Below are 26,171 nucleotides of genomic sequence, written 5' to 3' on the forward strand. Positions count from 1 at the left end.
AAGTATAGGAAAAAGACACAGTCCAGAATGTGGGAAAGGAGGCCTTGGGGAAGAGGACAGTACTGAAATGATAGAGAAGGGCAGAAGTAGAAAAAGAATTTTGATTCTCTACATTTTATATTCTGTCTAAAGCAGTTTCCTAATAGGAATTTCTTTCTTTCTGTTTTAAAAATATAATTTATGTTTTTGAATGGATATTACAAAGGGTGCTGCTAGAAATGTCTATTTCCATAGTTAATTGTGTATAATGTGAGCATATTTGTAGGATATATGTATTTAGAAAGATAATTGATGTCAAAAATATGTGTGTGATGACAAATTTTATGTGTCAGATTGTTGGCCCAAGGAATGCCCAGAGATCTGGTTAAACATTACTTTTGAGTATATCTATGACGGTGTTTACAGAAGAGATTAGCATTTGAATTAATTAACTATGAAAAGCAGATTATCCTCCCCAGTGTTGCTGGGCACCATCCAATCTATTGAGGGCCTGAAGAGAGCCAAAATTGGAGGTCTGAATGCTGTATCTCTGCTTGACCACTTGAACTGAGACTTCCACTTCTCTTGCTCTTGGACTGAAACTTACACCATTAGCACTCCTGGTTCTCAGGCCTTTGGACTTGAACTAGAATTTATACCCCCTTATCTGATTTCCTGAGTCTCCAGCTTATAGACAGCACATCATGGGACTTATCAGCCTCCATAATAGCATTAGCCAATTTGTTATATATATAAAACTATAACTATAACTATAACCATATATATATATATACATATACATATATATAATCTATTGGTTATATTTCTCTATAGAATCTTGGATAACACAATGTGTATTTGTGATTTTTTGTGGTCATAGACTACTTGCCTTTCATAAATGTTGCACCCATTTATATTCCCACCTGAATGTATATGAGTGTTTTCCCAAACCCTCACCAATATACTTTTTAAGCTCTTCCAATCTTTGAGGTGAATACTACAAAATACTATATATATACTTATATATATATATATATTCAATCAGAATAGGGCTGAAAACTCTTTCATATCTAAAACTATTTTTATTTTCTCTTCTGTTAAATGCTTATTTATATATTTTTATAGGTTTCTACTGGGTTATTATGTATTTCATTTTTTTATATGAGAGGCAATATCTTTATTATTCAAAGACCTCATGCAGATTTTGAAGAAAATTAAGACCTTATCAGAGGCACAGGGACAGAATAACTCACAAAAGAAGAATCAAATGACACAACCCCAGCATCAGTTAAAAAATTAATTCTAACTCCTAATGGCTAGTCTCACATGGCATAAATTGTGTCTCATACGTTGTACTACTTTTTGGAAAGAAGTTTGGCAAAATGATTCAAGATTCATAAACATGATCATGTCTCTGATCTATAAATACATTTTATAATTTTATGTATTTATGATTTTTAGAAATTCTTTATGTAATAAGGAAGTTAGAACTTTAATTGTGATATGAATTATAAATATTTTCCCCAATTTGTTGTTATTTGACTTTATTTTTAATACATATATTTAGATTTATATTTAGTTGTATTTATCAGTTTTTAACTTTTGACATAAATTATTTTTGGGGAATTTTGCCAACCTTAGAAGTGCCTTTACTATTCTATAATTAAATACAATTTTCCCTTTGTTCTAGTAATTTTAGAGTTGAATTTCATAAATTTAAATCTTTCATCCATTTGGAATTTAATTTTTAGTAAGAAGTAGGGACCCAACTTTAACTTATTTCCAGATGACTACCCATTTTTTTCAACAACATTTGTTGAATCTTTTCTTGTCTTGTTTGGAACAATTTATTTTTAATCTGCCCAACAGTCATTTTATGTATATATTAATAAGCATTTACTTAGCTTAGTGATTGCTACATTGCCTCTTCTTCATTCTAGCAGAATATCACTCATGTTATATAAAAGACTGCCCAGGGAATGGGAAGGCCTCTGAAAGAGTAAAGAATGATAGAGACAGATGGGATCTTAAGGTTTATGTATTGCAATTCTATTTACAGATAGGGAAATGCAGTTACAAAGAGAATTTACTTTCCTAGGTCAAGCAGAGTTATTACTCACCTGATAGGATTGTTTGTAATGTGTCATAATGTATACTAAGATGATTCATTTTAACTAAAGATTCTCATCTTTTAAAAAACCCAAACTCTAAAAAAAAAATTAAAAAAGCAGTCTCAAAAGCGACAATTTGAGTTTGGAATGTATCTCCACATATACAAGTAATCACTAGCTCAAAGTAATCGAGGCAATATCATGTCAGTGAAAAGAGAAAATATTTGAGAAGATTTACAAAAAGCAGCTGCATTTGGAGTATACATGATATCTGTGTACGTATCAACACTCTTTTAAACTATTTTTCAGTTTCACACTCCAGATAACAAGGTGGGTCCAGGTATCTGGGCCTGAGGGGACAAGAAAAATTTTTTAAAAATGAGTTTAACTATTTTAGTATGATTAAAATTAAAAAGAAAATAAAACAATACCAAACACAAAGTAAATAACAGTGATATTTAACTAAAGCAAATGAAAGGCTCTCTCTATATATATCAGTTAAGTCCATTTGATCTAGGGCATTGTTCAATGCTGAAATATCCTTGTTGATATTTTGTTTGGAAGATCTATGCATTTTTGATAGTGGGGTGTTAAAATCCCCTACTATAATTGTGTCACTGTCAATATCTTTCTTGAAGTCGTATAAGATTTTCCTTTTATATTTGGGTGCTCCTATGCTGGGTGCATATATGTTTACAATGTTTATGTCTTCTTAATGGATTCTTTCCTTGAGTATTATGAAGTGTCTTTCTGGGTCTCTTTTTATGGCCCTTGTTTTCAAGTCTATTTTATGTCATATGAGTATCGCCACCTTAGCTTTTTTGTCCTGTCCATTTGCTTAGAATATTTTTTTCCAATTGTTCATTTTCAGTCTGTGTAGGTCTTTTGCTCTATGGTTGGTCTCTTGTAGGCAGGGTAGGTGCAGGTCATGTTTTCTTATCCATTCAGCTAGCCTGTCTTTTGATTGGAGCATTTAATCTATTTACATTTAAGATTATTATTGATAGGTACTTATTCATTGCCAATTTACCCCCTTTGTATCTATGTTTCTCTCTCTCACTCTTCTTCTTCCTCTTCTTAAAGCAGTCCCTTTAGCATCTCTTGCATTGTTGATTTTGTGGAGGTGTATCCTTTTAGCCTTCTTTTGTCTGGGAAATCCCTTATTTCCCCTTCCACTTTAATTGAGAGCCTTGCTGGGTAAAGTAGTCTTGGTTGCAGTCCTTTGCTTTTCATTCCTTGGAATATTTCTTGCCATTCCCTTCAGGCTTGTAATGTTTCTGTTGAGAAATAAACTGATAGCTTTATTGGAGCTCCTTTTTATGATACCCCCTGTTTCTCCCTTGCTACTTTTAAGATTATCTTTGTCATTTAAATTTGGCATTTTAATTATGATGTGTCTTGGAGTAGGACTCTTTGAGGTCATCTTGATTGGGACCCTCTGTGTTTCCTGAACTTGTGTGGTTTTTCCCCTCTCCAGGTTCAGACAGTTTTCTGTTATTATTTTTTCAAATAGGGTTTCTATCCCTTGCTTCTTTTCATCTCCTGATATTCCTATTATTCTAATGTTGTATTTCATGTTGTCTTGCAGTTCCCTTAAGCTATCTTCATATTTTTTTACTCTATTTTTGTGTAGCTGCTCTACCTGGGCATTTCTTTCTCCCTTGTCTCCCAACTCGCTAATTTGGTCCTCTGCTTCATCCAGCCTGCTTGCAATTCCTTCTAGTATATATTTTATTTCAGATATTGTATTCTTCATTTCTTCCTGGTTCTTGTTGATACTCTATTTCCTTTTTCATACTGGTGTAGTTCCCATTCAGTTCCTTGTAGTTTTCTGTGAGTTCCTTGAGCATCTTTATGATCATTATCTTGAATTCTATATCTGATACTTTGCTTACCTCCATTTCATTTAGCTCTTTTGGTGGGGAGTCTTCCATTCCTTTTGACTGCAGGTTATTTTTTTTCTTTCCATTTTAGGTGACTCCTTTTGTTTGGTTCTGCATTTCCCAGTGCTCTGCTTTGCTAGCTGTCTTCGTAAGGTGAACTTCTATGGAAGGAGTTCCATGGAACTCAGTGGTGTGGTGCCTTTGATCTCCTTGTCTAGATGCTGTAGAGTTGCCCTTTCTTCTGTTTGTGTGGGCTCTCTTATTGTACTTGGGCTTTACGTGTTGGTGGCTCCTTTGTTGGTAGGTTCTCCTCTCCAGTGGGTTTAATGGTATTCATAACTCCCATCTTGCCTCATATGTTTCAGACTTCTTTCTGGATGTGTCTTTGGTCTTCTGACAGCACCAGGCCTTACTATATTATACATCCAATTTTGGGGGGTGTGTGTGGCAGATATGATATATTCATTTTATTGATTGAGGTGATAATTTCACATGTATTACACATGGATACACATCCAATTTTAAATGTCCTCTACAACCTTTGACTTCCAAAATTCATATCATATGGGATCATGTTGGCTGTTCACTCTGTTTTTCATAAGATCAGGTAGGTGTCCCAGTTGGATGCACAAGTAACTGGGTTGAACTCCAACCTACCTCACCATCATCTTCCTTCTGTGTGTGAGTTTTAAGTATGCTTTTCCATTGGATGCTGTATTGTAGGTTTTATTCTTTTTAATTAGTATGAAATCACATTAGAAGTTGTTTCAAATCCATGTTGTATTCCTTGTACTGATAACCTTGTGAATAACCTAAGGGAGTTCATCTGGCTAAATTTTGAAATCTAAACCTCTTTCTTATATAGTGCAGCTTTTTCAAAATCTACTATGGTTCTTCAGAGAAGCACATGGAAATGTCCCACCTGGGAAGACAGAAGTATCTCATTTGGTAAGCTTTAGGAATTACAATAAGCACACCCACCTTTTGGTGAGAAACCATTCAGGTTCATTTCTTTCCCCAGACTACAGACAAAGGGAACTATCAGAGAGCTGTATCAAGAAAGGTGCAAGAATGCACCCTGGCTGGTATGGATCAGTGGATTAAGTGCTGGCCTGTTACCCAAAGATTGCTGGTGTGATTCCCAGTTAGGGTTGCAGGCCAGGTCCCCAGTAGGGGGTGGACGAGAGGCAACCACACGTTGATGTTTTGCTCCTTCTCCCTCCCTTCCCCTCTCTAAAAATAAATAAATAAAATATTAAAAAAGAAAGTTTCAGGAATGGAACTATTCACAAGCAGTTGACACATGTCTGCAGATAAAAATTGATCATTTGACATTTGTTGTTGGCTTGTGAAGGATGTAATTTTGTATTAAAAATAAACATGCTGGAACATACATCCTGATCAGAAACATTCATATGCACAGCTGGAAACAGACACTACAATTTGAAAGTATAATTAGGATTTACCATCACTATTTATAGAGTATAAGCAAGGCAAATTCTTTGTCTTTAAATGTGCATGTTCAGAAAGTATTAGGGATTGAAGAAATATTAACTGTGTGTAAAATACATAGAGCACATCAAGAAGTTGTTTCTGAATGTGGGGTTAAAGAAAGCAATGTGGGGAAAACTAAAGTGCAAATGAAAATGACACACACAGAAACAAGAAAAATTATATTCTCATGAAAGCTAAGAAAATACTCCTTAATCATCTAAGACAACTAATATGTCTCTGCATTAAGTAAGCATGTCTGCTGAGATACAGAGCATTCATAGGTAGTTATTTAAGTTAAAACAACTGTGGAAATGGGGTGGACAGAGTTTTCCTGCAAGTGAATGATTTGCAATGGTAATGAAGCTTCTTTTCCCTGACAAACCATATTAGTTAGTAGTCATTAACTGAAGGGTTCTTCCAAATGCACATGGACAGGCCAATTGCACTTGTTGACAGATAAAGTCTTCTAAATGAACAAACACATTGCTATTCCAGAGGAGAGTTAAAATAATTTTAATTTTTCATATTCTTAAACCGTTTATGGAAATATTAATAAAATTCAGTTAGAGTAAATTTAAATGATTCACTGAATCAATTTACATTTCAAAATACAGAAATTGTATGGCTGAACTATGTGGTTCAGATATCATTTGGATTAGTACTTTAAAATATCCTTGGAAGAAATAGTGCTGTGATTTCTTGTGTTTTGTGTCTGTTTTGTAATATATTTTATTCTGTCAGCAGGCTAGTCTTGTAGTCAGTTTCTATACCCATTTCATAAAAAACTAGAAAAAATTAATTACAGAAGTAATTAATAAAGGATAGATTAGAGCTTTTTTGGTTGTTTTTACTTTGACAAATGGATTTACATAAAGCCTTTTAGTGTTATAACTAGTATTCTTCCAGGATGGGCTCCTGAGCTTTGAATTATCCTGTAAAGAAGGTAGTTAATTGTGTTTAGGTTTATGGGAAATGATGAACATTGTGTATCTTGCTCCCACACTTTTGAGTACATAAGGTTTTAGCTCTAAGATAGTTCCTTCTCTTATTAATGTAACCAGTTCTGTGAGCAAAGAGGCTTTATTTGAAACTCCTTCTCCATACCCACATATGCACTATTTTCAAGAATTGTATGAAATAAGAAGCTATTAACATAGGCATTTACAGATAAATGAATTTTTAGAGTTATTCATAGTTTGAGGTACATTCAGACAATTTGATGCTTAATTGATATTCAATGTTTGCTCTCATGCAGTGGCATTATGGGAAATGGAGCTCAGCAGAGGTCTCTTGGTTGCATTCACATCTGATAAGATCATCATGCTTGTGAGGAGTTAGTGAAAACAAAATGAAGTCAATGCTGGAAGAGACTGCACGGTATATGACTTTAGGATGTGCCTAAGCTGAAAGACTGTGGTAGCTACAGTCTCTGAAAAGATTTCATTCAATAATCCCCAGGACTTTATATACAACTTACATGGCAAAATGAACCTTGCCATGGTTAACTTAATAGTTAGTTGTTTTTCAACCCCGAATAGCTGCAGCAATTTTGAGAAAGAAGAACAAAGCAGGAGGGATCACAATACCTGATATCAAACTGTATTACAAGGCCACTGTCATCAAAACAGCCTGGTACTGGCATAAAAACAGGCACATAGACCAATGGAACAGAACAGAGAGCCCAGAAATAAACTCAAGTCTATACGGTCAATTAATATTTGACAAAGGAGGCAGGAGCATAAAATGGAGCAAAAAGAGCCTCTTCAACAGATGGTGTTGGGAGATCTGGACAGCTACGTGCAAAAAAATGAAACTCGATCACCAACTTACGCCATACACGAAAATAAACTCAAGATGGATAAAAGAATTAAATATAAGTTGTAACACCATAAAAGTCCTAGAGGAAAACATCGGCAGGATGATCTCAGACATTCCACGCAGCAACATCCTCACAGACACATCCCCTAAAGCAAGGGACATAAAGGAAAGAATAAACAAATGGGACCTCATCAAAATAAAAAGCTTTTGCATGGCTAAAGAAAACAGCACCAAATTACAAAGAGAACCAACAGTATGGGAAAACATATTTGCTAATGATACCTCAGACAAGGGCCTGATCTCCAAAATATATAAAGAACTCACACGACTCCACACCAGGAAGACAAACAACCCAATTAAAAAATGGGCAAAGGACTTGAGCAGACACTTCTCCAAGGAAGACATACAGAGGGCCCAGAGACATATGAAAAGATGCTCAACATCACTAGCCATCAGAGAGATGCAAATCAAAACCACAATGAGGTATCATCTCACACCAGTCAGAGTGGCCAACATAAACAAATCCACAATCAAATGTTGGAGAGGATGTGGAGAAAAGGGAACCCTCGTGCACTGTTGGTGGGAATGTAGACTGGTGACGCCACTGTGGAAAACAATATGGAATTTCCTCAGAAAACTAAAAATGAAACTGCCCTTTGACCCAGCAATTCCGCTGCTGGGATTATACCCTAAGAACCCTGAAACACCAATCCAAAAGAACCTGTGCACCCCAATGTTCATAGCAGCACAATTTACAATAGCCAACTACTGGAAGCAACCGAAGTGCCCATCAGCAAATGAGTGGATCCAAAAACTATGGTATATTTACACAATGGAATTCTATGCATCAGAGAGAAAGAAGGAGCTTATACCCTTTGCAACAGCATGGATGAAACTGGAGAGCATTATGCTAAATGAAATAAGCCAGGCGGTGAGGGACAAATACCATATGATCTCACCTTTAACTGGAACATAATCAATAGAAGAAAAAAGCAAACAAAATATAACCAGAGACATTGAAGTTAAGAACAATCTAACAATAGCCAGGGCGGGGGGAGGGGGGGGTGGGGGCGGGGACAGTGGGAAGAGGGGATTACAGGAACTACTATAAAGGACACATGGACAAAACCAAGGTGGAGGGTGGAGGTGGGGGAGAGAGGTGGGTTTACCTGGGGTGGGGTGGAGGGATGGGGAGAAAAGGCATACAACTGTAATTGAATAACAATAAAAATTTAAAAAAATAGTTGTTTTTAAAATAGGTAGATTATACTGAATTATCTGGGAGTAGATGGTATAGAAAATTTAGTCACATGAGCCCTTAAAAGCATAAGAGAAAGGCAGAAAGGGAAGTGAGAAATATTTGAAGCAACACAGAAGTTTTTCACACTGCATCTTTGCTGGCATTAAAGATAAAAGAAGCCATGAGCCAACGGCTATGAATGGACTCTAGAAGCTTACTTAGAACAATTACTAGCTGAGAACAAGCAAGGGAACAGGAACTGTCCCATAGCTGCATGGAACTGAATTCTGCCAACAATCTGAATGATCCTGAAAGCAGATTCTCCCCTAAAACCTCCAGAAAAGTTGATGTCCAACACCTTGATTTTGGTTTTGTTAGACACTAAGCAGAATACTCAGCCAAGCCCACCTGGCCTCTTGCCTTACAGAAATCTGAGATAATAAATGGTCGTTGTCAACAACAAGTTCTGGCAAGGTTTTGGAGAAAAGGGAACCCTAGTGTACTGTTGGTGGGAATTCAGACTGCTGCAGCCAGTATGGAAAACAGTATGGAATTTCCTCAGAAAACTAAAAATGGAACTGCCTTTTGACCCAGCAATTCCACTGCTGGGATTATACCCTAAGAACCCTGAAACACCCATCCAAAAGAACCTATGCACCCCAATGTTCATAGCAGCACAATTTACAATAGCCAAGTGTTGGAAACAACCTAAGTGCCCATCAGTAAGTAAATGAGTAGGTCAAAAAATGATGGTACATTTACACAATGGAATATTACACAGCAGAAAGAAAGAAGGAGCTCCTACCCTTCATGACAGCATGGATGGAACTGGAGAGCATTATGCTGAGTGAAATAAGCCAGGCAGTGAAAGACAAATACCATATAATCTCACTGTTAAGTGCAACCTAGTCAACAAAACAAACAAGCATGCAAAATATAACCAGAGACATTGAAATACAGAACAAACTGATAGTAACCAGAGGGGAGGTGGGAGAGGATAATGGGGGGGAGAAAGGAGAGGGATTGTCAAGAAACATGTATAAAGGACACATGGACAAATCCAAAACAGGGTTAAGATGGAGGGTGGGAAGTGGGGATGGCTGGAGAGGGAGTGGTGAGGGAAAATGGAGACAACTGTACTTGAACAACAATAAAAAATGAGAGAGAAAAAAAAGAAATACAAATAATTATGATACTTCTATAAACAAAAAAAATAAATTAAAAATAAAATAAAATATGATTCATCCCAGGTGACCAAAAACAAACAAACAAACAAAGAAAACCTGTGGTTGCTTATCTGCTTTTGTGATACTTTGTTACAACAATGATAGAAAAAACTAAGGCAAAGTCATAAGCTGATGCTAGTAACTTATGGACTGCCTACCTAGAGTCATGGGATCTACCTGTGTGACTGACTGACTCTTTTTCTTTTGTCTGATAGTTGGCAAACCCACTCCATGAATCCCAAACCAAGGAATTCATGTTCCCCTTGATACTCAGTGATCATTTATATGGACACCACGTATTCCATTTAACCACTACTTCCTCACCATGTGCTACAATTATTTACCAGGGCTTCTCCTAACCTCTGTTTCTGCTCATCAGAATGGATTATAATGAATAAAATTTCTTTCCCATACAATTTAGGTTGACATCTGGAACCTAATAAAAATATTCTAGTCAATTTTTCTCTTGTTCTTAAAATTTTTATTTTGAAATATACTTAAAGAAAAGTTGTCAAGATAGTTTCATTAAAGGATCTTTTCAAATATATCTTGAAGGCTTAGTAGGAATTTGAGGATTGGCATATCTGTTACACTTATATCACATAATCTATTGAACATGTTGAACAATGGTATCAAGAAGCTTTAATTCCAGCGGTGGGATTGCCAGGTCAAAAGGCAGTTCCAGGAGAGGACTAAGGTGATGGCGAGATAGCTGGGAGTGGACTCTACTTCCCCCTTCACATGGGTGAAACACCTAGCTGATCTACTGAGGAACAAAGCGAACAGCCAACAGTACCCCAGCATTTATGAAGATAGGGTACCAAAAAGTGTAGAGGGCACTGAAAAAACAGACATTAAGGAGCTTGCTTCAGGACAACAAGATCCCTGGGACCAGCATGGGGACCAGGGTGACTGCAGCCCCAGGCCTGGCACCCGCTGGGTCTGCCACAAGGCTCTTGGGAGAGAGCCGGGTTAATGGCTCCCTCCCCTGCCAAACAAGGTTTGAGCAGCACCGAGAGAGACCTGGTTGCTTGAAGTCTCAGGGAGAGGAATAAGAATGAAGTGGTAAACCCACGGAGACTGTGTGTGCCAGCTGGGGAGAGTTGAGAGTTGGGCCATGATGGGCCCTGACCCAGACAGTCCCCAGTCTAGCTGGAGAGGTGGGCTGTGTGAGAGGAGAGACCCTTCCTTGTATGGAGTGGCAGGATTGAGCATGAATTTCTCTAAAAGAAAAAGTGAAGAAAAAAGAGACACTCGGAGGCAGTTTGGGGAATTATCCTGAAGCTGGAACTCCAGGCTCCTCTCCACTAAACTGTGTGGCACTCCCTCGGTGGTGTGGAAGGCCCTGAGCCCACATCCGAGGCACCAGGGAGAGAGTGTGGCAAGGAAGGCCCCGCACTTGCACCTGTACCCCAAGGAGAGTGCACGCCTGAAACTGTGGGACCAGAGGCTGCTGGGGAACTGGGCTGGAGGCTGGCAGAGTGCTGATCAGGAGCATAGAAGAGTGAAACTAAGCCCTCCTCAGCCTGCTGCACCCAAAAAGACCAGCAAAACTGACTTGGCTAGTTTGAAGCCAGCGGGAGGCTTTGTTTTGCTTTTAAGTAATTCTTTATTATTATTTTTTCTTTTAACACCTTATTCCTCTCATTCTTTCTTATTTTATTCCTTCTTTCTTTCCCTTTATATCTCTTCTTCCTTCCTTCTTCATTTCTTTTCTTTTTTTTTTAATTCCCACAAGTGAGACGATAAAACCTGGAACTGTGAAAAGATCAGAGATGGACCCAAAGAGGGGGCATGCCAACAGCTCGACAGTGAAACAAATTTCACTTTGCTACTTCAGAGAACTTGCAAGTTATTGTATATTTGTATTATTATTTTTTTCATTATTCTTATATCTGTCATTTTATTGGTATTTTCGTATTTCTCTTCTTTCTGTTTAGTCTTCTTCACTTGACTGGTTAATTTGCATTGTTTCACTGGTTTCCCCTTGTTCTTTCTTTCATAGTGTATTGGTAATTAACTGTCTTTCACTTCACTTGTGTTCCATTAGCACACTACTCTAGGACCTATACTCCCTATTCTAGTTATCCAGATCACATAGATTCTGTCATATGATTATTGCTCCATTACTATTGTAAATAATAGCTGTTCCACACATTTGTAAATACTACACAGCACCCCTCCCAGATCTTAGCCCACTTCACTGTTTCCTGAACTTTATTACTGGTGTGGTTAACTCTAATCTCTCACATACATATTTTCTATGCTTCACTCCCAATTTACATCATAATCTGACCTCCTACAAGCTCACAGCTTTCTAGATCCAACTCACAATCCTCCCTCCCCCAACAAGAGTCTTATCTTCTTTCCACCTTTTCTAAAAAGTGGCTAGGTAGGTGAATTATCACGGTTAACACTATACATATGCAAAGGATCTGCTATCTTTTCTCTACAGGCTGGTACTTTAAATATCATAGAATACACTCCTGCTATCTTAAACCATTTCACCTTCCCCCTCCACCCTATCACAAAAAAGAGTAGGTAGAAGCTGTGAATAGCAGGACACCCCCTGGAAGACGAGACCAACCAACAAAGGAACCACCAACAGATAATAACAGAAGAAGGTGAAGGAGGGAGTGGAAGCCACACTAATGCAACAAAGGACATATCTGGAAATACAACTAAATAGTGGAGAAATTACTCAGAACAAACAACTGAACAAGAACAAGAGAAAAGCCTCGAAACCTTGTACATAGGAAAGCACCAGCTCCAACACAACCTGCCCACACCTGCACAACAGAATAAAAGAGGGGGTGACAGACTGACCCTCAGTTAACCAGCTGGTGGGAAGGACCCACCAAACAAAGACCCAACAACAACCCAATACCAAAGACATACACAGACACAACATAAACCACAGCCTGAGATCAGTGAGCTCGGGAGATCAAGGAGACAGTACCAGTGAATCTCACCAGGTATTCTACCACAGAAGTTTACACCATAAATCCAGGGTGGCAGAACAGATCAACTTAAGAAGCAGAGGCTAACAGGAAGAGTCTCACAAACAATGGGAAGACAAAGAAACAATCTCCAAATGAAAGGACAGGAGGAACTCTCAGAAAGAATGCTAAATGAAAAAGAGGCAAATCAACTTTCAGATATTGAGTTCAAAGCAATGATTATAAGGAAGCTTAATGAGCTCACAGAGAATTACCAAAAATTACAGGGAAACCACAATGAACTCACTGCAAAATATATTAACAGGAAAAAGGAAATAGAAACTATCAACAAGGACCAAGAGGAAATGAAGAATACACTTTCTGAACTGAAGAACACAGTAGAAGGAATCAAAAGCTGGCTTGATGAAGCAGAGGATTGGATCAGAGAGGTGGAGGACAAGGTAGTAAAAAACACCCAGAATGAGCAAGAAAAGGAAAAGAGGCTCAGAAAGAATGAAGAGGGGTTAACGCTTCCCTAATTTCATGACAGAAAGTCACACAAATCCAGGAAAAACAGAGTTCCAATCAAGAGGAACCCAAAGAGGCCCACTTCAAGATACATCATAATTAAAATGGAAAAATTTCAAGGAGAAGAGAGAATCTTAAAGACAGCAAGGGAAAAACAGTAAGTAACATACAAGACTGCCCTGATAAGACTAGCAGCTGACTTCTCAATGGAAAAACTCCAACCCAGAAGGGAATGGCAAGAAATATTCCAAGTAATGAAAACCAGAGAACTGCAACCAAGACTACTTTATCTGGCAAGGCTCTCAATTAAAATGGAAGCCCAAATGAGGAGCTCCCCAGACAAAAGAAGTCTAAAAGAATATACCTCCACCAAACCAGCTCTGCAGGAGATGCTGAAGGGCTTGCTTTGAGAACAGGAATTAAAACAGTGAAAGAGAGAGGAACACAGGTACGAAAAAGTGTCAATGAATAAATATCTATCAGTAATAAACTTAAATGGAAATCGATTAAATGCCCCAATCAAAAGACACAGAATAGTGAAATGGATAAGAACATATGACCATGCATATGCTGCCTACAGGAGACTCACCTTAGAACAAAAGACCTACACAGACTGAAAACGAAGGGCTAGAAACAAATATTCCAAGCAAACAGGCAGGAAAGAAAATCCGGGGTAGCAACACTCACATCGGACAAAATAGACTACAAAAAAAGAGCCAAAAACAGAGACCCAGATGGGAACTTCATAATTCTAAAGGGAAGAATCCATCAAGAAGATATAAACATAGTAAATATAACGCACCCAACATAAGAGCACCCAAATACATAAAGACAATATTGGAGGACTTCAAGAAAGATATTGACAGCAACATAATTATCATAGGAGATTTTAATACCCCACTGTCAAAAATGCATAGATCCTTCAAACAAAATATCAACAAAGATATTGTGGGATTGAACTTGCCCTGGAAGAAGTGGACTTACTGATATATATATAGAGCCTTTCATCCCAAAGAAGCAAAATACACATTCTTTTCAAAGGCACATATTACATTTTCAAAGATAGACCACATGATAGGACACAGAACAAGCCTCAACAAGTTCAAGAAAACTGAAATAATATCAAGCATTTTCACTGACCACAAGGGACTGAAATCAGAAACCAACACAAAGGGAAAAACCCCAAAACACTCAAGAACATGGAGATTGAATAGAATGCTATTAAATGATGAATGCGTAAAGAATAAGATCAAGGAAGAAACCAAAAAGTTCCTGGAAACAAACAAAAATGAACTCACAACATACCAAAATCTATGGGACACAGCAAAGGCAGTCCTGACAGGGAAGTTCATACCAATACAGGTCTACCTTAAAAAGATAGAAACATTTCAAACAAACAACCTAATCCTACGCCAATAAGAACTGGAAGAAGAAAAACAAAGACAGCCCAGAGCAAGCAGAAGGAAGGAAATAACCAAGATCAGACCAGAGTTAAGTGACATAGAGACTAAAAGCACAATTTTAACGACCAATGAATCCAGGAGCTGGTTCTTTGAAAAGATAAACAAAAATGACAAGCCCTTAAGAAGGCTCATCAAGAAAAAAAGAGAGAGGATCCAAATAAACACAATTAAAAATGAAAGAGGAGATATTACAACTGATGTCATAGAAATACAAAGGATTGTAAGAAATTACTACGAAGAACTGTATGCTAAGAAATTTGAAAACCTAGATGAAATGGACACATTTCTAGAAAAATATAATCTTCCAAAACTGAATGAAGAAGAAGCAGAAAACCTGAACACACCAATAACAGCAGAGGAAATTGAAGCAGTCATCAAAAAACTCCCAACACACAAAAGCCCTGGACCAGATGGTTTCACAGGAGAATTCTACAAAGCATTTAAGGAAGAGCTAAACCCTACCCTTCACAGACTATTCGAAAAAATCCAAACTGATGGAAGACTCGCAAACTCTTTTTATGAAGCCAGCATCATCCTAATCCCAAAACCAGATAAAGACACAATGAAGAAAGAAAACTTCAGGCCAATATCGCTGATGAACATAGACGCTAAAATTCTCAACAAAATATTACCAAACCTTATCCAGCAATACATTAAAATGATCATCCACCAGGACCAAGTGGGATTCATCCCAGGGATGCAAGGATGGTGCAATATTCACAAATCAATAAACATAATACATCACATAAACAAAAAGAAAGACGAAAGTCACATGATCATATCAATAGATGTGGAAAAAGCATTTGATAAGATACAGCACCCATTTCTGATAAAAACACTCAGCAAAGTGGGAATAAAGTGAGCCTTCCTCAACATAATAAAGGCCATATATGAGAGACCAATAGCCAACATCATACTCAATGGACAAAAACTTAGAGCTCTTCCACTAAGATCAGGAACAAGACAAGGATGCCTGCACTCACCACTCCTATTCAATATAGTGTTGGAAGTCCTAGCCACAGCAATCAGACAAGAAAAAGAAATAAATGGCATTCAAATTGGAAAGGAAGAAATGAAACTCTCACTGTTCACATATGACATGATAGTGTACATAGAAAATCCTATGGAATCCACCAAAAAAATACTCGACCTAATAAATGAATTTGGCAAAATAGCCAGATACAAAGTCACCACTCAGAAATCAAAGGTGTTCCTCTATACCAACAACAAAACTGCAGATAAAAGACTTAAATATAAGTTGTAACACCATAAAAGTCCTAGAGGAAAACATCGGTAGGATGATCTCAGATATTCCATGGAGCAACATTGTCACACACGTCCCCTAAAGCAAGGGACATGAAAGAAAGAATAAGCAAATGGGACCCCATCAAAATAAAAAGCTTCTGCATGGCTAAAGAAAACAGCATTAAAATAAAAAGAGAATCAAGAGTATGGGAAAACATGTTTTCCAAGAATACCTCAGAAAAGGGTCTGATCTTTCAAATATATAAAGAACTCACATGACTCCACTCCAGGAAGACAAACAACCCAATTAAAAAATGGGCAAAGGACGTGAACAGACACTTCTCCAAGGAAGACATACAGAGGGCCCAGAGACATATGAAAAGATGCTCAGCATCACTAGCCATCCAAGAGATGCAAATTAAAACCACAGTGAGGTACCATCTCACACCAGTCAGAGTGGCCAACATAAACAAATCAACAAACAAATGTTGGAGAGGATGCGGAGAAAAGGGAACCCTTGTGCACTGTTGGTGGCAATGTAGACTGGTGAAGACACTTTGGAAAACAGTATTGAATTTCCTCAGAAAACTAAAAATGGAACTTCCCTTTCACCCAGCAATTCTGCTGCTGGCATAATACCCTAAGAACCTTGAAACACCAATCCAAAAGATCCTATGCACCCCAATGTTCATAGCAGCACAATTTACAATAGCCAAGTACTGGACACAACCTAAGTGCCCACCAGCAAATGAGTGGATCCAAAAACTATGGTACATTTACACAATGGAATTCTATGCATCAGAGAGAAAGAAGGAGCTTATACCCTTTGCAACAGCATGGATGGAACTGGAGAGCATTATGCTAAGTGAAATAAGTCAGGCAGTGAGGGACAAATACCGTATGATCTCTCCTTTAACTGGAGCATAATCAACAAAAGAAAAAAGAAAACAAAATATAACTGGTGACATTGAACTTAAGAATAGTGTAACAAGAGCAAGAGGGGAGTGGGGAGGGGGCAGTAGCAGAGGGACAGTGGGGAGAAGGGATAACAGGAACTACTATAAAGGACACATGGACAAAATCAAGGGGGATGGTGGAGGTCATGAGGGAGGTGGGTTTGGCTGTGGTGGGGTGGAGGGACGCCGATAAAATGAAGACAACTGTAATTGAATAATAAAAATTTAAAAAAACCCAAAACATTGGCAGGAAAATCTCACACATTCCACGCAGGAACATCTTCACAGAAATGTCCCCTAAATCAAGGGACATAAATGAAAGAATAAATAAATGGGACCTCATGAAAACAAAAGGCTTATGCATGGGTAAAGAAAAGAGCATTAAAATGAAAAGAGAACCCACCATATGGAACACATATTTGCCAAGGATACCTCAGACAAGGGCCTGATCTTTAAAATACATAAAGAACTCACATGACTCCACTCCAGGAAGACAAACAACCCAATTAAAAAATGGGCAAAGGACTCGAACAGACACTTCTCCAAGGAAGACATTACAGAGGGCCCAGAGATATATGAAAAGATTCTCAGCATCACTAGCCATCAGAGAGATGGAAACTAAAACCACAGTGAGATATCATCTCACACCAGTCAGAATGTCCAACATAAACAAATCCACAAACAAATGTTGGAGAGGATGCGGAGAAAAGGGAACCCTAGTACATTCTTGGTGGGAATGCAGACTGGTGAGGCCACTGTGGAAAACAGTATGGAATTCCTCAGAAAACTAAAAATGGAACTGCACTTTGACACAGCAATTCCACTTCTGGGATTATACCCTAAGAACCCTGAAACACCAATCCAAAAGAACCTGTGCACCCCAATGTTCATAGCAGCACAATTTACAATAGCCAACTACTGGACACAACCTATGTGTCCATCAGCAAATGAGTGGATCAAAAAACTATGGTACATTTACACAATGGAATTCTGTGCAGCAGAGAGAAAGAAGGAACTTATATCCTTTGCAACAGCATGGATGGAACTGGAGAGCATTATGCTAAGTGAAATAAGCCAGGCAGTAAGGGACAAATAGCATATGATCTCACTTTTACCTGGAACATAATCAACAGAAGAAAATAGCAAAGAAAATATAACCAGAGTCATTGAAATTAAGAACAATTTAACAATAGCCTGTGGGGAGGGGGGAGGGTACAGTGGGGAGAAGGGTTTTCAGGAACTACTATAAAGGACACATGGACAAAACCAAGGGGAAAGGTGGAAGCAAAGGAGCGAGGTGCATCTGGCTGGGGTAGGGGGGAGATATGGGGAGAAAATGCAGACAACTGTAATTGAACAACAAGAAAATAACTTTAAAAAAAAAAGGGAGTTCCATTTTTTTCTTGTCTGTGGAAATTCCATACTTTCTCCACAGTGGGTACACCAGTCTGCCTTCCCAACAACAGTGTACTCAGATTCCCTTTACTCCACATCCTCACTAGCATTTGTTGTTTGCTGATTTTTTTATGATGGCCATTCTCACCAGTGTGAAGTGGTATCTCGTTGTGGTTTTAATTTGCATCTATCTGATGGCTAGTGATGCTGGCATCTTTTCATATGGCTCTGGGCCCTCTGTCTGTCCTCCTTGTAGAAGTGTTTGTTCAAGCCTTTGCCCATTTTTTAATTGGGCTGTTTGTCTTACTGGAGAGGAGTCATGTGAGTTCTTTGTATATTTTTGAGACCAAACCCTTGTCCAAGTATCATTGGGAAATATGTTTTCCCATATAGTTGGTTCTCTTTTCAAACTGCCTTTTTACCCAACTATTCCGCTGCTGGTATTATAACCTAATAATCCTTAAACATTAATTCAAAAGAACCTATTCACCCAAATGTTCATAGCAGCACAATTTACAATAGCCATGTGCTGGAAGCCACCTATGTGCCCGTCAGGAAATGCGTAGATCAAAAACGATGGTACATTTACACAATGGAATACTACACAAGAGAAAGAAAGAAGGAGCTCCTACCATTTGCAACAGCTTGGACCAAACTGGAGAGCATTATGCTATGTGAAATAAGATAGGCAGTGAAGGACAAAAACCGTATGATGTCACCTTAAAGTGGAACTTAATAAAACAAACAAACAAGTGAGCAAAATATAACTAGAGACATTGAAATACAGAACAATCTGAGACTAACCAGAAGGGAGGTGGGAGGGGAGAATGGGAGGAAGTGGGAGATTTTTCAGGAACAGCTATAAAGGGCACATGGACAATACCAAGAGGAGGTGGAAGCAGGGGAGGGTGGTAGGGATGGCTGGTGTGGGGGAGGGGAGTGGTGAGAGGTAAATGTAGACAACTGTACTTGAACAACAGTAAAATAACTTTTAAAAAGAATAGCTGTAAGTTGGCCTAACATGGCTGGATAGGAGAACACTATTTCACTTTCATAAGTCAGGGTACATTGCAATAGCAGTGGCAACCTCACCAGTACTCCTTCATTCCATTAGAAAAATAATTTTAAAAAAGGATCATGAAGGACAAAATATTAATAAATATACTTAAATTGCTTAAAATGTAAATGGAAAGGAAAACATATAAAGGATATAAATACATAGACTTAATTCTCTTTAAGTGTGTGGAAAATCTCTTTATAGAAGGGCTATAAGCTGTTTTCTACTATTTATTTAATAGTTTCCAAGTTGCCATTTCATAATATGTTTCCATGATTTTAGCACATTGAAAAATTGCAATAACTTCCATTTGGTTGAATATGGAAGGCTAATTTGAAAAAAAAGAAAAACAGAGGTCACTCTTAGGTGTTTCTACATTAGCAATGCACATACAACTCTGTTTGTTTTTACTTTTTAGCTCCAGGAGCAACCCTACTCTCTCTGGAGTGTTCCTTGCAGGCAGAGGCAAAAAGGCATTGACTCTTATGTCTCTTAATGGTTACCTTTTTTCTCATCTTCATGATTAAGATAGGGCTATATAAGATGCTAAATAGATGATTTTGGCCTGGCACGGCGAAAGAAGGCAAAAAGTTGGGGTCATGGATGTGGAAAGGTGATGGGAGAGAAGTATTGGCAAGTTGCCAACGTATACTCGGGAAGAGATTAGTTATGTCCTTATAAAGAATTGGCTTCTGGGTCAGTCAGAAAAACCTGTTTGACTATTTTGTAATTTAGTGGTTTTCATTAAAAGGCTGTCCTGGCTAAAGCATAATCTTGACTAATATCCAGGAACAAAGGGCAACTATTATAAAATTTAGGGTCAGTTAGGGTTATGTTTATAGTTCTTTTGTGCAGAATAACCATTTATATCAACTTAACTCAGATAATAGATACTTTCTTCTTCAGGTGTCTTATTCTGTGAAAATATTGATTAAAGTTGGATGTTTGTCAGAAAATGGAAGTATGCAATTCACTTGTGTTAGTAAAATCCATTTTTAAAACTAATATGAACAGATACTACACTTGATCTTAGCCAAAATGCCAAGAAACGATAAAATTCATGTTTTTTAAAATGATAGTCATGACTGGCTATAGTAAAGGAGAAACATACATTTAAACAAAAGCATCATTATACTAGGTGATAGAAAAATAAACAGGACTCTACCTCTTAATGCGTTTGTCTTGCTTATTGATTTGTTTCTCAAGTTTTACCTTCATCTGGGAGAGCTATGTATATAGATATACCACATTGCAAGTGTTCAATTTGACCTACTACTTTCCTCAAGATTTGAAAATAAGTTCCACTTGGCGGGAAGATGGCGGTGAGATAGGTGGGAGCAGAGTCCACTTCCACTCAACGCCAGTGAAATACCTAGCTAATCTGAGGAGCAGAGCGAACAGCCAACAGTATTCCAGCATATATGAAGATCGGAGAAAAAGATAGAGGACACTGCAAGATCCGACGGTGAGACAAGAAAACCTGGAGTGCTGAAAAGACCAGAGTTAGACCATGTTACACCCATAAACGTCAGCTCAAGACCAGTGAGCACAGGAGATTAAGGAGACAGCACCACCGAATCCCATTGGCATTCTACCATAGAAGTTAATACCATAAACCCAGGGAGTCAGAATACATCAATTTAAGAAGCAGAGGCTAACAAGAAGAGTCTCACAAACAATGGGAAGACAAAGAAACAACTCCCAAATGAAAAGAAAGGAGGAAGCCTCAGAAAGAATGCTAACTGAAAAAGAGGCAAGTCAACGATCAGATACTGAGTTCAAAGCAATGGTTATCAGGAAGCTCACTGAGCTCTCTGAGCTCAAAGGGAATAACCAGAAACTACAGGGAAACTACAATGAACTCAGTGCAAACTATATCAACATGAAAAAGGAAATAGAAGCTATCAACAAGGGCCAAGAGGAAATGAAGAACAAAATTTCTGAATTGAAGAACACAGTAGAAGGAATGAAAAGCAGACTTGATGAAGCAGAGGATCGGATCAGCGAGCTGGAGGACAAAGTAGAAAAAAACACGGAGAAAGAGCAAGAAAAGGAAAAGAGGCTCTGAAAGAATGAAGAGGCAATAAGGGAAATGCAGAACAACATGAAACGTAACAATATCCGTATAACAGGAATACCAGAAGGAGAAGAAGAAGAGCAAGGGATAGAAAACCTGTTTGAAAAAGTAATGATGGAAAATTTCCCTAATCTGAGGAGAGAAAAAGTCACCCAAATCCAGGAATCACAGAGAGTCCCAAGCAAGAGGAACCCAAAGAGGCCCACTGCAAGACACATCATCATTAAAATGGCAAATTTCCAAGACAAAGAGAGGATCTTAAAGGGAGAAACAGGAAGTAACATACAAGGGAGCCCCAATAAGGTTAGCAACTGACTTCTCAATGGAAATGCTCTAAGCCAGAAGAGAATGGCAAAAAATATTCCAAGTAATGACAACCAGAGGCCTGCAACCAAGACTACTTTACCCAGCAAGGCTCTCAGTCAAGATAGAAGGCCACATAAAGAGTTTCCGACACAAAAGAAGTCTAAAAGAATACACTTCCACCAAACCAGCTCTGCAAGAGATGCTAAAGGGACTGCTTTAAGTAAAGGAGGGAAAAGAGAAAGAGAGAGGAACACAGGTAGGAAAAAATGGCAATGAATATCTACCTATCGATAATAACCTTCAACGTAAATGGATTAAATGCTCCAATCAAAAGACATTGAATACCTGAATGGATAAGAAAACATGACACACACATATGCCTACAAGAGACCCATCTCAGGACAAAAGACCTACACAGACTGAAAGTGAAGGGCTGGAAACAAATTTTCCAAGCTAACAGACAGGAAAAAAAAGCAGGAGTAGCAATACTCATATCAGACAAAATAGACTTCCAAAGAAGGGCCATAAAGAGACCCAGAAGGTCACTTCATAATACTCAAAGGAAGAATCCACCAAGAAGACATAAACATTGTAAATGTATATGCACCCAACATAGGAGCACCCAAATACATAAAGAAAATCTTGGAGGACTTAAAGAAAGATGTTGACAGCAACACAATTATAGTAGGGGACTTTAACACCCCACTATCAAAAATGGAGAGGTCTTCCAAACAAAATATCAACAAGGATATTGTGTCACTTAACAATACCCTAGAGGTTATGGACTTAACTGATATATAGAGAGCTTTTCATCCCAAAGAAGCAAAATACACATTCTTTTCAAATGTCCATGGAACTTTTTCAAAGATAGACCACATGATAGGACACAAAGGAAGCCTCAACAAATTCAAGAAATTTGAAATCATATCAAGCATTTTCTCTGACCACAAGGGACTGAAACTAGAAACCAACCCCAAAGGAAAAAACACCAAACACTCAAAATCAAGGAGACTGAATAGCATGCTATTAAACAATGAATGGGTCAAGAACGAGATTAGGGAAGAAATCAAAAACTTCCTGGAAACAAATGAAAATGAACTTACAACAACCCAAAACCTATGGGACACAGCAAAGGCAGTCCTGAGAGGGAAGTTCATACCAATACAGGCCTACCTTAAGAAGTTAGAAACAGTTCAAACAAACAACCTAACCGTATGCCTACAAGAACTGGAGGAACAACAACAAAGACAGCCCAGAGCAAGCATAAGGAAGGAAGTAACCAAGATCAGAGCACAGTTAAATGACATAGAGACTAAAAGCACAATTCTAAGGATCAATGAATCCAGGAGCTGGTTCTTTGAAAAGATAAACAAAATTGACATGCCTTTAAGTAGGATCATCAAGAAAAAAAGAGAGAGGATCCAAATAAATACAATTAGAAATGAAACAGGAGATATTACAACTGATACCACAGAAATACAAAGGATTGTAAGAAATTACTATGAAGAATTGTATGCTAAGAAATTTGAAAACCTAGATGAAATGGACACATTTCTAGAAAAATATAATCTTCCAAAAAATGATGAAAAAGAAGCAGAAAACCTGAACAGGCCATTAACAGCAGAGGAAATTGAAGCAGTCATCAAAAAACTCCCAGCACACAAAAGCCCTGGACCAGATGGTTTCTCAAGGGAATTCTACAAAACATTTAAGAAAGAGCTAACCCCTATCCTTCACAGACTATTTGAAAAAATCCAAACTGATGGAAGACTCGCAAACTCTTTTTATGAAGCCAGCATCATTCTAATCCCAAAACCAGATAAAGACACAACGAAGAAAGAAAACTTCAGGCCAATATCGCTGATGAACATAGATGCTAAAATTCTCAACAAAATATTGCCAAACCGCATCCAGCAATACATTACAAAGATCATCCACCATGACCAAGTGGGATTCATCCCAGGGATGCAGGGTGGTACAATATTCGCAAATAAATAAACATAATACATCACATCAATAACTGCAAAGACAAAAATCACAGGATCATATCAATAGATGCGGAAAAAGCGTTTGACACGATACAGCACCCATTTCTGATAAAAACACTCAGCAAAGTGGGAATAAAGGGAGCATTCCTCAACATAATAAAGGCCATATGTGAGAGACCTACAGCCAACATCACACTCAATGGACAAAAACTTAGAGCTTTCCCACTAAGATCAGGAAGAAGACAAGATGCCCTCTCTCACCACTCCTATTCAACATAGTATTGGAAGTCCTAGCCACAGCAATCAGACAAGAAAAATCAATAAAAGACATCCAAATTGGAATGGAGGAAATGAAACTGTCACTGTTTGCACATGACATTATAGTGTACATGGAAAATCCTATAGACTCCACCAAAAAACTACTCGACGTAATAAATGAATTTGGCAAAACAGCTGGATACATAGTCAATACTCAGAAATCAAAGGCATTCCTGTACACCAACAACGAAAGTGCTGAAACCGAAATCAGGAAAAAAAATCCCATTTCATATAGCAACAAGTAAAATAAAGTACCTAGGAATAAACTTAACCAAGGAGGTAAATGACCTGTACTCAGAAAACTACACGACACTGAAGAAAGAAATTAAGGAAGACACAAACAAATGGAAGCATGTACCATGCTCATGGATTGGAAGAATTAACATCATCAAAATGGCCATACTACCCAAAGTGATTTATAGATTCAATGCAATCCCTATTAGAGTACCCATGACATATTTCACAGATATAGAACAAAGATTTCAGAAAATTATATGGAACCATAAATGACCCCGAATAGCTATAGAAATTTTGAGAAAGAAGAACAAAGCAGGAGGGATCGCAATACCTGATATCAAACTGTATTACAAGGCCACTGTAATCAAAACAGCCTGGTACTGGCATATAAACAGGTCCATAGACCAATGGAACAGAACACAGAGCCCAGAAGTAAACTCAAGTCTATACAGTCAATTAATATTTGACAAAGAGGCAGAAGCATAAAATGGACCAAAAACTGCCTCTTCAACAGATGGTGTTGGGAGATCTGGACAGCTACGTGCAAAAAAATGAAACTCAATCACCAACTTATGCCATACACGAAAATAAACTCAAGATGGATAAAAGACTTAAATATAAGTTGTAACACCCTAAAAGTCCTAGAGGAAAACATTGGCAGGAAAATCTTAGAAATTCCACACAGCAACATTCTCACAGACACCTCCCCTAAAGCAAGGGACATAAAGGAAAGAATAAACAAATGGGACCTCATCCAAATAAAAAGCTTCTGCAAGGCTAAAGAAAACAGTACCAAATTACAAAGAGAACCAACAGTATGGGAAAACATATTTGCTAATGATACCTCAGACAAGGGCCTGATCTCCAAAATATATAAAGAACTCACACGACTCCACTCCAGGAAGACAAACAACCCAATTAAAAAATGGGCAAAGGACTTGAACAGACACTTCTCCAAGGAAGACATACAGAGGGCCCAGAGACATATGAAAAGATGCTTGGCATCACTAGCCATCAGAGAGATGCAAATTAAAACCACAATGAGGTACCGTCTCACACCAGAGTGGCCAACATAAACAAATCCACAAACAAATGTTGGAGAGGATGCAGAGAAAAGGGAACACTAGTACATTGTTGGTGAGAATGCAGACTGGTGCGGACACTGTGGAAAACAGTATGGAATTTCCTCAGAAAACTAAAAATGGATCTGCCCTTTGACCCAGCAATTCCACTGCTGTGATTATACCCTAAGAACCCTGAAACACCAATCCAAAAGAACCTGTATACCCCAATGTTCATAGCAGCACAATTTACAATAGCCAAGTATTGGAAGCAACCTAAGTGCCCATATGCAAAGGAGTGGATCCAAAATCTATGGTATATTTACACAATGGAATTCTACGCAGCAGAGAGAAAGAAGGAGCTTATATCCTTTGCAACAGCATGGATGGAACTGGAGAGCATTATGCTAAGTGAAATAAGCCAGGCGGTGAGGGACAAATACCATATGATCTCACCTTTAACTGGAACATAATCAATAGAAGAAAAAAGCGAACAAAATATAACCAGAGACATTGAAGTTAATAACAATCTAACACTAGCCAGGGGTGGGGGGGACAGTGGGAATAGGGGATTACAGGAGCGACTATAAAGGACACATGGATAAAATCAAGGGGGAGGGTGGAGGTGGGGGAGGGAGGTGGGTTCAGCTGGGGTGGGGTGGAGGGATGGGGAGAAAAGGCATACAACTGTAATTGAAGAACAATAAAAATTTCAAAAAAAAGGAAAAAGAAAAGAAAAGAAGTTTCCTTAATCAGTCTCTTTATTCCTCTTACTTATTAACTCATCTAAACTAAGTGGGATCCATGGTGATGGAAGAGGGAGAAATTTGAAGATCAAGGAATAAAGAAA

At 38.1% G+C, this 26,171-nt stretch overlaps 1 pseudogene; it reads right to left on the minus strand.

Annotated features, from left to right (window-relative positions):
- Positions 1–20,266: 20,266 nt before the first annotated feature.
- Positions 20,267–20,387, minus strand: LOC112310912 (U2 spliceosomal RNA; annotated as a pseudogene).
- Positions 20,388–26,171: the final 5,784 nt, after the last annotated feature.

The sequence above is a fragment of the Desmodus rotundus genome, chromosome X (genome assembly GCF_022682495.2).
Source record: "Desmodus rotundus isolate HL8 chromosome X, HLdesRot8A.1, whole genome shotgun sequence".
Lineage (NCBI taxonomy): Eukaryota > Metazoa > Chordata > Mammalia > Chiroptera > Phyllostomidae > Desmodus > Desmodus rotundus.